Source organism: Etheostoma spectabile, chromosome 24, assembly GCF_008692095.1.
Source record: "Etheostoma spectabile isolate EspeVRDwgs_2016 chromosome 24, UIUC_Espe_1.0, whole genome shotgun sequence".
Classification (NCBI taxonomy): Eukaryota; Metazoa; Chordata; class Actinopteri; order Perciformes; family Percidae; genus Etheostoma; species Etheostoma spectabile.
In genome coordinates this window covers 6,752,426-6,763,316 of record NC_045756.1, presented here as the reverse complement: position 1 = coordinate 6,763,316, position 10,891 = coordinate 6,752,426, and the positions used below count along the sequence as shown (strand labels likewise).

General features: G+C 43.1%; 8 non-coding genes and 3 pseudogenes across 8 annotated transcripts; all 11 read left to right on the top strand.

Annotated features, from left to right (window-relative positions):
* Positions 1-4,820: 4,820 nt before the first annotated feature.
* LOC116674295 (uncharacterized) lies at positions 4,821-4,995 on the top strand (annotated as a pseudogene).
* Positions 4,996-5,414: 419 nt separating this feature from the next.
* On the top strand, positions 5,415-5,578 carry LOC116674291 (U1 spliceosomal RNA). The gene has a single exon (XR_004328035.1). It is a non-coding gene; the product is annotated as a U1 spliceosomal RNA (small nuclear RNA).
* Positions 5,579-6,020: 442 nt separating this feature from the next.
* Positions 6,021-6,180, top strand: LOC116674346 (U1 spliceosomal RNA). The gene has a single exon (XR_004328079.1). It is a non-coding gene; the product is annotated as a U1 spliceosomal RNA (small nuclear RNA).
* Positions 6,181-6,560: 380 nt separating this feature from the next.
* LOC116674326 (U1 spliceosomal RNA) lies at positions 6,561-6,721 on the top strand. Its single transcript, XR_004328066.1, has one exon. It is a non-coding gene; the product is annotated as a U1 spliceosomal RNA (small nuclear RNA).
* Positions 6,722-7,098: 377 nt separating this feature from the next.
* LOC116674324 (U1 spliceosomal RNA) lies at positions 7,099-7,257 on the top strand. The gene has a single exon (XR_004328064.1). It is a non-coding gene; the product is annotated as a U1 spliceosomal RNA (small nuclear RNA).
* A 374-nt stretch (positions 7,258-7,631) lies between these two features.
* LOC116674318 (U1 spliceosomal RNA) lies at positions 7,632-7,790 on the top strand. Its single transcript, XR_004328058.1, has one exon. It is a non-coding gene; the product is annotated as a U1 spliceosomal RNA (small nuclear RNA).
* A 373-nt stretch (positions 7,791-8,163) lies between these two features.
* On the top strand, positions 8,164-8,325 carry LOC116674309 (U1 spliceosomal RNA). The gene has a single exon (XR_004328050.1). It is a non-coding gene; the product is annotated as a U1 spliceosomal RNA (small nuclear RNA).
* Positions 8,326-8,700: 375 nt separating this feature from the next.
* LOC116674269 (U1 spliceosomal RNA) lies at positions 8,701-8,866 on the top strand. Its single transcript, XR_004328021.1, has one exon. It is a non-coding gene; the product is annotated as a U1 spliceosomal RNA (small nuclear RNA).
* A 378-nt stretch (positions 8,867-9,244) lies between these two features.
* LOC116674262 (uncharacterized) lies at positions 9,245-9,419 on the top strand (annotated as a pseudogene).
* A 397-nt stretch (positions 9,420-9,816) lies between these two features.
* Positions 9,817-9,970, top strand: LOC116674294 (uncharacterized; annotated as a pseudogene).
* Positions 9,971-10,346: 376 nt separating this feature from the next.
* Positions 10,347-10,514, top strand: LOC116674293 (U1 spliceosomal RNA). Its single transcript, XR_004328037.1, has one exon. It is a non-coding gene; the product is annotated as a U1 spliceosomal RNA (small nuclear RNA).
* Positions 10,515-10,891: the final 377 nt, after the last annotated feature.

Genomic DNA, 10,891 nt, shown 5'->3' with positions numbered 1-10,891 from the left:
TGGAGATATTGACCAGGCATCATGTCAGGCCTGGATACTGCATTCAAGGAGATATTGTCCCCGGTGCCTTGGACTGGACGAAATTTTGTGGCCGGACCCAGAAAGACGACATGATGTAGGCTGATTGTTTTTGTTGTTTTTGGTGAAGTTACTATTTTGTGTTCTGACTTTGTCTTGGTTTGGATGAGTGTGATATACATTCAATACTGAAGTTGGATCCTTGTATGTCTTACCTGAACTATGACAAAAGTATGACCTCAAATGACATCTGTACACAGAGAAAGAGAAAGCCGATTGGGTTGTATTCATACCATTCGGTGTAGTTGGCACCTCGCTGTGCTTAGTAGATGATGGTTGTGTTTACGTTTGATACGAAAACACATTTTTCACGAAGGTTTCAAGAAGCGATAATTGGCTGTGTCGCTTTTGCAAGAGAAATACAATGTTTGACTAATTGGTGAAAGTTTTTGATTGGTGTAGAGTTTGCAAAAATAGCAATAGTTACAAAAAATGTGCTTAAGCAATCAGACAAAACTGTAATTTAACCTGACAGTGCTGCAGAAGTCAATCAGGTTAACAGTTGAAAACATTCATCCAAAATTCAGAAACAAATCACCAGTCTGAACCTATGGTAACTTAAAAATTTACAGCATACATAGGTAAAAAAAAATACTGCCATTTCTTAAAAAACTAATCTTTGATGATCAAAAAATCACAAAATTATGAGGGTGACTTAGATTTAGGTGCCAAATTTCGATTGTATCTTAGAGGATCATTTTTAACATTCAATTCCAAACTACCAGTTATCTCAGGACATTTACAGTAGACTAGGGACTATAAATAAAACTACGGGACCATTGCTTTGAGTCACTGACTGTCACATTTACTTGATGGAAAATTGCTAATGCACTGGTTTTTACGTGTGGGATCTTTGCGGTTTTGATTCTCACTTTGGCGTGCGAGAAGTCCGGAAGTTAACCTTCCCCGAACGAGGCCCTGAAGGCAGGAGCTTCTGAAAACCTCATCTGTAATTTAACGTCCAGTTTTTTTATAATTAAATTAACCCAGTACTGCATATGATAAGTTTAGGAGCAAGCAAAATTATACGAGAGCCAATGTTGGCAAATTTTTCTATCCGCTTCAATGCAAGCCACAGAAAGAACTGGGAAAGAAATATGAGGAACAAACGAGTGGGGACTCATCATGACTCTCCTTGGTCACTTGGTCTAGGTGGTGATATCATTAGGGTTTGCTATAGGTCACGGAATGCAAACCACTTGCATAGATTGGGGAATAGATTGGAAAATAATCTGGTTCATTTATCTGAGTGATGGGAAAAGAGAGCTGTCATCCGTGAGGCAATTCATCCCAATATTAATTCAACTTTCATAAAGCGAGCTTTAAGAATATTTTTGTGTAAATTTGTAGAACCCTCCCAATCGTTGTTGGCTCAGGCAAGTATTCTTAGTGTGTACCAAGTGGAATCAACTTCAAATGCTGTATTCGTTTATAGTTCTATAAAAAAAGTTATTTCCCAAGCACTTCTGTAAGATTTTTATTTTATAACTGAATTTCACCAGTATTCGACTCGTCGTAGTGGTCTTATTAGCATTCTACTCTCGTAGACTCACCACACAGTTTAGTGTATTAGCCGAGGGACAAGTTATGGAAAGTCTTCCCAATCAATTCCCATTGGCTTTTAAAGAACAGTTTAAAAACAGAGAGTAAAGTGTTGCTTCTAGTTGTCTGAACTTTCTGAAATGAAAATGAAGGACAAAAACTGAGTTGGTTGTTTTTGGAAGAGCAAGAGAGGAACGAATAAAGGTCTGCGCTCAGCTTCCCAACCAACAATGTTAAACACAACAGAAAAAGCCAGAAAATCTTGGTGAGTCATGGACTCAGACCTGAAATTTAAAAAAGCCAAATTATAGACCAATACAAAGTCAGCCTACTATCATCTTAAGAACTATCAAGGGTAAAGGACGATGGTCAACAGATTGAAAAAACGTCCATCTTCATCTTCAGTGACTCTTGGACTCCTGTACGGTGTTTGTTACAGGACTCCCTAAAAATCAATCAGAGAGCTAAAGCTGAGTCAGGAAACGCTGCTGACTCGAGTCAATCACTAGACAGGAGACTGGATCACATCACCCCAGTTTGAAGTCTTTACACTGTCCCATGTGTCTCAAGAATTGATTTCAAAATACTCTTGATAGCAGTTTAGAAAATACTTGAGGTTTTAGGTCCAAATTATTGTATCGATCTGCTACTACACTATGAAACCAACCAGACCCTCTCAGGTCATCGGACAGGTCTAATTCGTCCCAGAGTCAGAACTAAAAAACGGTGAAGCAGCTTCAGTTTTATGGCCTCATATCGGAATAAACTCCCGAAAACGGGCAGATCGTGCTACTCTCGGTTCTTTTAAATAAAGGCTGAAGACCTGTCTTTTTGATGCCCTTTCTTAATGATGCTCATTTCGTTAAACATTCTTATGCTGCACTGAACCTTTTTCTTGTGGGTTATTGTGTCTATTTTTTTAATGTCTAATTCATGTGTGTTACCGGTTTGAATGCTTATGATTTTTAAATGTTTTACTTGTGTTTTATCTGTTTAAATTGATTTGTGTAACGCCATTTGAATTGCCAGTTGCTGAAATGTGCTATAACAAAATAAAGCTGCTTGCCTTGCCTTGAATTTTCCATTATGGGTTTGTGCTTAAATGTAAGTTTAAATCGTTTATTACAAGAAATTAGTTTTTGTTTTGTTTTGGTTTTTTGTTTTTATAAATATATAATAAGTTGGTTTTTTTAAATTGTGTTAAAGTAGAGTTTCTATGGAGATGACATTATTAAGCTTTATAAGCTAAAAGTTATAAACTCTTGAGGGTTTTTTCGAAATTGTCCATTACATAATTTTTTGTGAAACATAATACTCTTAATGTTTGTTGTTGTGAAAATAAACAAACAATATCAAATATTCTAGTGGCAAAACTCTCAGTCTGTGTTTTGGCAAAAACAATTGTCGTCATTTTTACTGGTTTCAAACAATATCGGAAAGATGAATCCGGCAGGGGAGTCATGGAGTAAGCTTCATTTCCTTGAAGGAAAGTTGCTAGAACTGGTTTTACGTGGCGTTGGTTGTAGGGGTATGATTCTCGCTAAAAAGCTGATCTGAGTTCAATACAATTACTCAAATGTGCAAGTTCACTTACAATTATGCGTCACATTTGACAGAAAAAATCAAGTTTGACACGTTGGCAAAATTACTCGTCCTCAATAAATCACAGCTCAGTCCGACCAGCGGAGCAAAAAAAAAAACTACATGCAATAAAAAACTACTTGACCATCGACTTGTGAGTCACGGACAGATAGCAGCCACCATTTCTTCATGAAATTGCTAGAACTCTGGGTTTCATGGCTCATTGGTCTAGGTGATAATTCGCGCTAGGGTGTGATAGGTTCACGGATGGAGGAGACTAAGTTGAATAGAAGGGGGCATGGATGAAATAATTGGTGTATTCTGAATAAAGAGCGGAAAAGCGTGTTCTATGGAGGGAAATTAATCACAATATTACTATCACATTCTTAGTGGCAAACAATAAGTCGGGTAAAAGATATTAACGTGTCACATGTTTCCTTCTCAAAAGATATCGGAAAGCTGAATAGGGACAGTGGAGCGATGAAAAGACACCATGCCCTAAGACCCTACTGACCATAGCCTTTCAGTCAGGGACGAATCCAAGCTAAATTAAATTTTCAAGTCGCATTTCCTTTTACCAACATCAAATTTCAATTTTTGGTTAAAAGGTTTGCGTTCAAAAGCAGTAGAGTCAAGATATCAGGAAGCCAATAGGGCAGGGGCCATAAAACCCACACCATGCAAAACAAACATACTTAAAACCATTGACTGTCAAGTCACTGACCTGATACATTCCTTGCTGGAAAATTTGCAATTACAATGCTTTACATGGCTTTCATTGGGTCTAGGGGTGATTGTCACTTTGGGGCCGGAGAAGTCTGGATTAAACTCTGGACGAGCCGTGAAGGTCCAGAGTATGTTTCATTTCATTTCATACTATTAGTATACAGGAAAGTTAGAAAACTTAAATTACATACATTTAAAAATGGGCCTGACTCAGTTTAAAAAAACTGGTTTTCCGCAGGTTCTCCTGTTCTGCAGAAAAGAACAGAAAAAATGGAGTACAGCACGTCAAGACAGACATTTATTACAAGCATCGATGTGTTGTTGATGTTAAAACTAATCTGTAATTTAAAATTAGTTTATCATCAACTTAACACAGGATTAGTGTATATTTAATAGTAAATAAAATAATTTAGGGCAGCACTGGCTCTTTCAGGACTCATACTGACATGGCAGGGTGACGATACCATGACAAGGAAGGGGTTTATACCTCTGTTGTCCTGTAGAGTGCTTACAAGCAAACTCTTGCGGTCCATGATGGAATATGCATTTTGTCAGAAATTTGTCTAGATCTTGCCAGTGACGAATGTTGTGTGTGCCTTTGGTTGGTTGTGACCGAGTTGGTGTTTGCCTTCCAAGGTTTTTCTCATCCTTTAGTCGGGTAGGACATCAAGGTACTTCCCCTCAATTTTCCTTCCATGCTGCGCCATGCTCAGAGCGTTAAAAGGCTGTTTGTGAGCAGCAGTGTTGCTCTTCTGACATGCCACGAGAAACAGCTTGCCAGTCTGATACTGCGGAAAGCCACTGAACTCTGAGTATGATGCATTTTAGCAACGTCAGCCAGATTTCTGTGTATGGGAAATGATAGTCCTTTTCCTATCCTGCTCTTCCAAACCATAACTTCCTGGCAGGAATGTATTGATACCATGATCAAGGAGGTGGTTCACCCAGGCGAGCTTAACCATTGCAATCCACGTTATGCGCATCGCCCGGAATTCCCCAACTGGTGGGAATCTTCGACTGCCATAATTGTGTCGGTTAGTGGAGGACTTGCGTTCGCGCTCTGCCCCACGAACATATGATTGAAAAATAAAAAAATTAATAAAAGTTCTTGTAACCCATGCATGTCCTACGGTAGACAATGATAAGCAACTTCTGCGGACTATGAATTTGTCATAAACTTTGGATGCAGTGACATGGGTTCCTGGACTTTGGTTGGTGAATCGAGTTGCGTGTTCCCTTCCAAGGTTTTTTCATTGCACTTGCGGGACACATCAATGTACTCATCATTTCGCCAATGCTGGCAGCTTAGGTAAAGGCCTTTTGCTGCAGCAGGTTTGTTTCCTGACATGCAAGAAACAGCTTGCCCAGGTCTCGCCTACTGCGGAAAGACTGAAATCTCGCGTATGATGCTTTTTATTCGCAACAGTCAGCCAGAGTTTCTGTGTCTCTGGAATGAAAGTCCTTTTCTCTGGCTCTTCACAACAATCATACTTACTGGCAGCGGGAGGAATAGCATACACTTATGAATCAAGCAAGAGTGGTTCACCAGCGGCAGGACTTAAACCATTGCACTCCGGTTATGCTGACCCCTGCGAATTCCCCAAATGTGGGAATCTCGAACTGGCAATTAATGGGTGGCTGGTAGACTGGGGATGCGATTCCTCGCTCTCCCCCCTGAAACGAAATGTTGAAAAAATAAAAACAGTTCTTATATCCTCTGATGTACTGTAGAGGTGCATTGCAAGCAACTTTGCCCTGTAGCGACATTTAGCTCATAAATTTAGTATGACAGTGAAGAGACAATGGGTTGGCCCTTTTGGTCTGGATCAGAGTTGCGATTGTTCTCCTTACCAAGGGTTTTCCTCTCTTTGCGGGAATCAATGTACTCATTTTTCAATGCATGGCCCTGCTCAGCGTTAAAGGATTTGTTGCCCCAGCAGGTTTGGCGTTCTGACAGCCAGAATGCAGAAACAGCTATGCCAGGTTCTGGTACTGCGGAAAGCACTGCAACTATGGTATGATGCATTTTTTTAAGACAACGTCAGCCAGATGTTACTGTGTCTGGGAATGAAGTCTTTTCTGGCTCTTCACTCATACTTACCTGGGCAGGGGAGATACCATGCAAGAATGTGGGTTTTCACCCAGGGACGAGGCTTAACATTTGCACTACGGTATGCGTACTCCTGGCGAATTCCCCAATGGGAATCCGACTGCATAATTTGTGGTAGTGGGGGACGAGTTCGCGCTCCCCCTGCACATATGTTGAAAAAAAAAAACAGTTCTCTACTCATGATGTGCGTAGAGTGCATGCAAAGCAACTTGACTGGACATGCATTGTCATTAAATTTGGACTGACAGTGACGAATGGAGTGGCTTGTGGTTGTGGAACGCCGGGAGTGTTCATCCCTTCCAGGTTTTTATCTCTTTGGGGGAATCAATGTACTTCATTTACCCATGCTGGATGCATTCGAGGTAAAGTTTGGCTGCAGCACGGTTGCGTTGTGACATGCAGAAACAGCTCTGCCCAAGTCTGCTTACGCGGAAAGCACGAAACTCTGGTTGATATTTAGCACACGTCAGCAAGCAGAGTTATGTGTCGGGAATAGAAGCCTTTTCTCTGGCTCTTCCAACTCATACTTACCTGGAGGGGGAGATACATGATCAAGAAGGTGGTTCACCCAGGGCGAGGCGCTTAACATTGCACTCGGGTTATGCTGCCCTGACGAATTCCCCAAATGTGGGAATCTCGACTGCATAATTTTGTGTAGTGGGGGACTGCGTTCGCGACTCTGCACCTGAAATAATGATGAAAATAAACGTAGTTCTTACCTCTGATGTCTGTAGAGCTGCATGCAAGCAACTTTGCGGACCTATGCATTTTGTCATAAATTTGGATGCAGTGACGACCATGGGGTGCCTTCTGGTTGTGAACGAGTGGTGTTCTCCCTTCAAGGTTTTTCTCTTTGGGGGAAATCAATGGACTTCAATTTTCCAATGCTGGCATGCTCAGGTTAAAGGCTTTTGTGCAGCAGGTTGCTTTCCTGACATCAGAAAACAGCTTGCCCAGGTTGCTACTGCGGAAAAGCACGAACTTGGTATGAGGCATTTTTAGCAACCGCAGCCAGAGTCTGTGCTGGGACATGAAAGTCCTTTCTCTGGCTCTTACAACTAATACTTACTGGCAGGGGAGATACATGATCAAGGAAGGTGGTTCACCCAGGGCGAGGCTAAACCATTGCAACTCCGGTTATGCGACCTGCGAATTCCCAAATGTGGGAATCTCGACTGCATAATTTGTGGTAGTGGGGGACTGCGTTCGGCTCTCCCCGAAACATACTGTTGAAAAACAGTTTACTCATGATGTCTGTAGATGCATGCAGCAAACTTTGCTGGACGCTATGCATTTTGTCATAAATTGGATGCCAGTGACGAATGGGTGTGGCCTTTTGGTTGTGAAAGAGTTGCGTTGTCTCACTTCCAAGGTTTTTCTCTCTTTGCGGGAAATCAATGTACTTCAATTTTTCCAATGTCGGGCATGCTCAGGTTAAAGGCTTTTGTGCAGCAGGTTTGCTTTCCGACATGCAGAAACAGCTTGCCAGGTCTGCTACTGCGGAAAGCACTGACTCGGTTAGTGCCATTTAGCAACGTCAGCCAGAGTTCTTGTGTCTGGGAATGAAGTCCTTTTACTCTGGCTCTTCCAACTCCTACTTACCTGGCAGGGGAGATACATGATCAGAAGGTGGTTCACCCAGGGCGCAGGCTAACCATTGCACTCGGTTATGCTGACCCTGCGAATTCCCCAAATGTGGGAATCTCGACATGCATAATTTGTGGTAGGGGGGACTGCGTTCGCGCTCTCCCTGACACACATGTTGAAAAAAAAACAGTTACTACCTCATGATGTCCTGTGTAGAGTGCATGCAAGCAACTTTGCGGACTATGCATTTTGTCATAAATTTGGATGCCGATGACGAAATGGGTGTGGCCTTTTGGTTGTGACCGCGTTGCGTGTTATACCTTCCAAGGTTTTTTCTCTCTTTGCGGGAATCAATGTACTTCAATTTTTCCAATGCTGGCATGCAGGTTAAAGGCTTTGTGCAGCAGGTTTGTTCTGACATGCGAAAAGCTTGCCCAGGTCTGCTACTGCGGGAAAGCACTGAACTCTGGTATGATGCATTTTAGCAACCGTCAGCCATTCTGTGTCTGGGAATGAAGTCTTTCTCTGGCTCTCCACTCATACTTACCTGGCAGGGGAGATACCATGATCAAGAAGGTGTTCACCAGGGCGAGGGCTTAACATTGCACTCGGTTATGCTGACACCTGCGAATTCCCCAAATGTGGGAATCTCGACTGCATAATTTGTGGTAGGGGGGGACTGCGTTCGGCGCTCTCCCCCAAACATACTGTTGAAAAAATAAACAGTTCTTACCTCATGATGTCCTGTAGAGGTGCATGCAAGCAACTTTGTGGGATATGCATTTTGTCATACAATTTGGATGCCAGTGACGAATGGGTGTGGGCTTTGGTTGTGAACGAGTTGCGTGTTCTCCCTTCCAAGGTTTTTCTCTTTTGCGGGAACAATGTACTTCAATTTTTCCAATGCTGGCATGCTCAGGTTAAAGGTTTTGTGCAGCAGGTTGCTCCTGACATGCAGAAACAGCTTGCCCAGGTCTGCTACTGCGGAACAGCACTGAACTCTGGTATGATGCATTTTAGCACCGTCAGCCAAGTTCTGTGTCTGGGAATGAAGTCCTTTTTCTGTCTCTCCATCTATACTTAACTGGCAGGGGAGTATACCTGAGCAAGAAGGTGGTTCACCCAGGCGAGTCTTAAACCATTGCAATCGGTTATGCTGACCCCTGCGAATTCCCAAATGTGGGAATCTCGACTGACATATATTTGTGTAGTGGGGGACTGACGTTCGCCGCTCTACCCCTGAAATAATGTTGAAAAAAAAAAACAGTTCTTATCATGATGTCTGTAGAGTGCATGCCAGCAACATTTGCTGGACTATGCATTTTGTCTATAATGTAGAGCGCCGAGGACGAATGGGTGTGGCTTGTTCTGTGACCAGTTGCGTGTATCTCATTCCCAATGGTTTTTCTTCTTTGCGGAATAATGTACTTCAATTTTTCCACATGATGGCATGCTCAAGGTTAAAGGCTTTTGGCGCATCGGGTTGTTTCTGAATGCCAGAAACAGCATTGCCCAGGTTGCTACGCGAAAGCACCTGACTCATGGTATGACTGCAATTTTAGCAACAGCAGCCAGAGTTCTTGTCTGGGAATGAAGCCCTTTTCTCTGGCTCTTCCACTCATAGTACACTGGCAGGGGATGATACACTGATCAAGAAGGTGTTCACCCAGGCGAGGGCATAATCCATGCACTCGGCGTTATGTGACCCCTGCGAATTCCCCAAATGTGGGAATCTCGACTGCCATAATTTGTGGGTTATGCGGTAGTGGGGGGACTGCGTTCACGCTCGTCCCCACGAACATACTGTGAAAAAATAACGTTTACATCATGATGTCTGTAGAAGAGCAGCAAGCAACTTGCGGGACTAGCATATTTGTCATAAAACTTGGAGGCACAGTGACGCCAGGGTGTGGCCTCTTTGGGTTGTGAGAAGAGGTTGCGCTGTTCATCCCTTGCCAAGGTTTTCTCCTTTTGCGGGAATCAATGGGACTCAATTTGCAAATGCTTGGCATGCTCAGGTTAAGGCTTTGTGCCAGCAGGTTTGCTTCCATGAGCATGCGAAACAGCTTGCACAAGGTCTGCTACGCGGAAAGACTGAACTTGGTATGATGCACTTGTAGAACCGTACAGCAGAGTCTGTGTCTGGGAAATGAAGCTCTTTAACTTGACTCCCCCCCTTCCAACCAAAAGTAATACTGGCAGGGGCAGGATACCACTAATCAAGCAAGGTGGTTCACCAGTGGCGAGGTAACATTGCACTCGGTTTGCTGACCCTGCGAATTACCAAATGTGTGGGAATCTCGACATGCATAACGGTGGTAGTGGGACGCGTTCGCGCTCCCCGGTGAACATAATGTTGAAAAAAAAAACAGTTCTTACCATGATGTCTGTTCGAGGCAGTGCCAGCAACGTTGTGGACTAGGTGCATTTTGTCATAAATTGGATGACAGTGACGATATGGGTGTGGCCTTTTGGTTGTGAACGAGTGTGAGTGGCTCACATTCCCAAGGTTTTTCTCTCTTGCGGGAATCATGTACTTCAATTTTTCAAGAGTGGCATGTCAGATCATTAAAGTTTTGTGCACAGGTTTGTTCTGACATGCAGAACACTAGTGCCAGGTCTGCTACGATGGAAAGCAATTGAACTATGGATGGTGCATTTAGCAACCGTCACCAAGAGTTTCGTGTCTGGGAATGAAGTTCCTTTCTCTCGCTGTCCAACTATACATTACGGCAGGGAAGCCATACATGATCAAGAAGGTGGTTCACCAGGGCCGAGGGCTTAAACATGCACTAGCCCGGTTATTGCGGACCGCATGCGAATTCCAAAGGTGGAAATCAGACTGCAAAGTTTGTGGTTAGTGGGGGACGTGCGTTCGCGCCTCTCCCCGCAACATAATGTTGAAAAAAAAACAGTTTTACCGCATGATGTACTGTCTAGAGTGTCATGCAAGCAACTTGTGAGGCTATGCATTTGTATAATGTTGGATGCAGTGACGAGATGGGTGGGGCCTTTTGGTTGTGAAGCGAGTTGACGGTTCTCCTTCCAAGGTTTTTCTTCTTTGCGGAATCATGTACTTTCAATTTTCCAATGTGGCATTGCCTACAGGTTAAAGGCTTTGATGCCAGGTTCTTTACTGACCTAGGAGAACAAGCTCTGCCAGGTTGCTACTGCGGAGGAAAGCACTGAACTCTGGTTATGAGATTTAGCAAACCGTCAGCCAGATTTGTCTGTGTCGGGAATCAAGTCCTTTGCTATGGCTCTCTC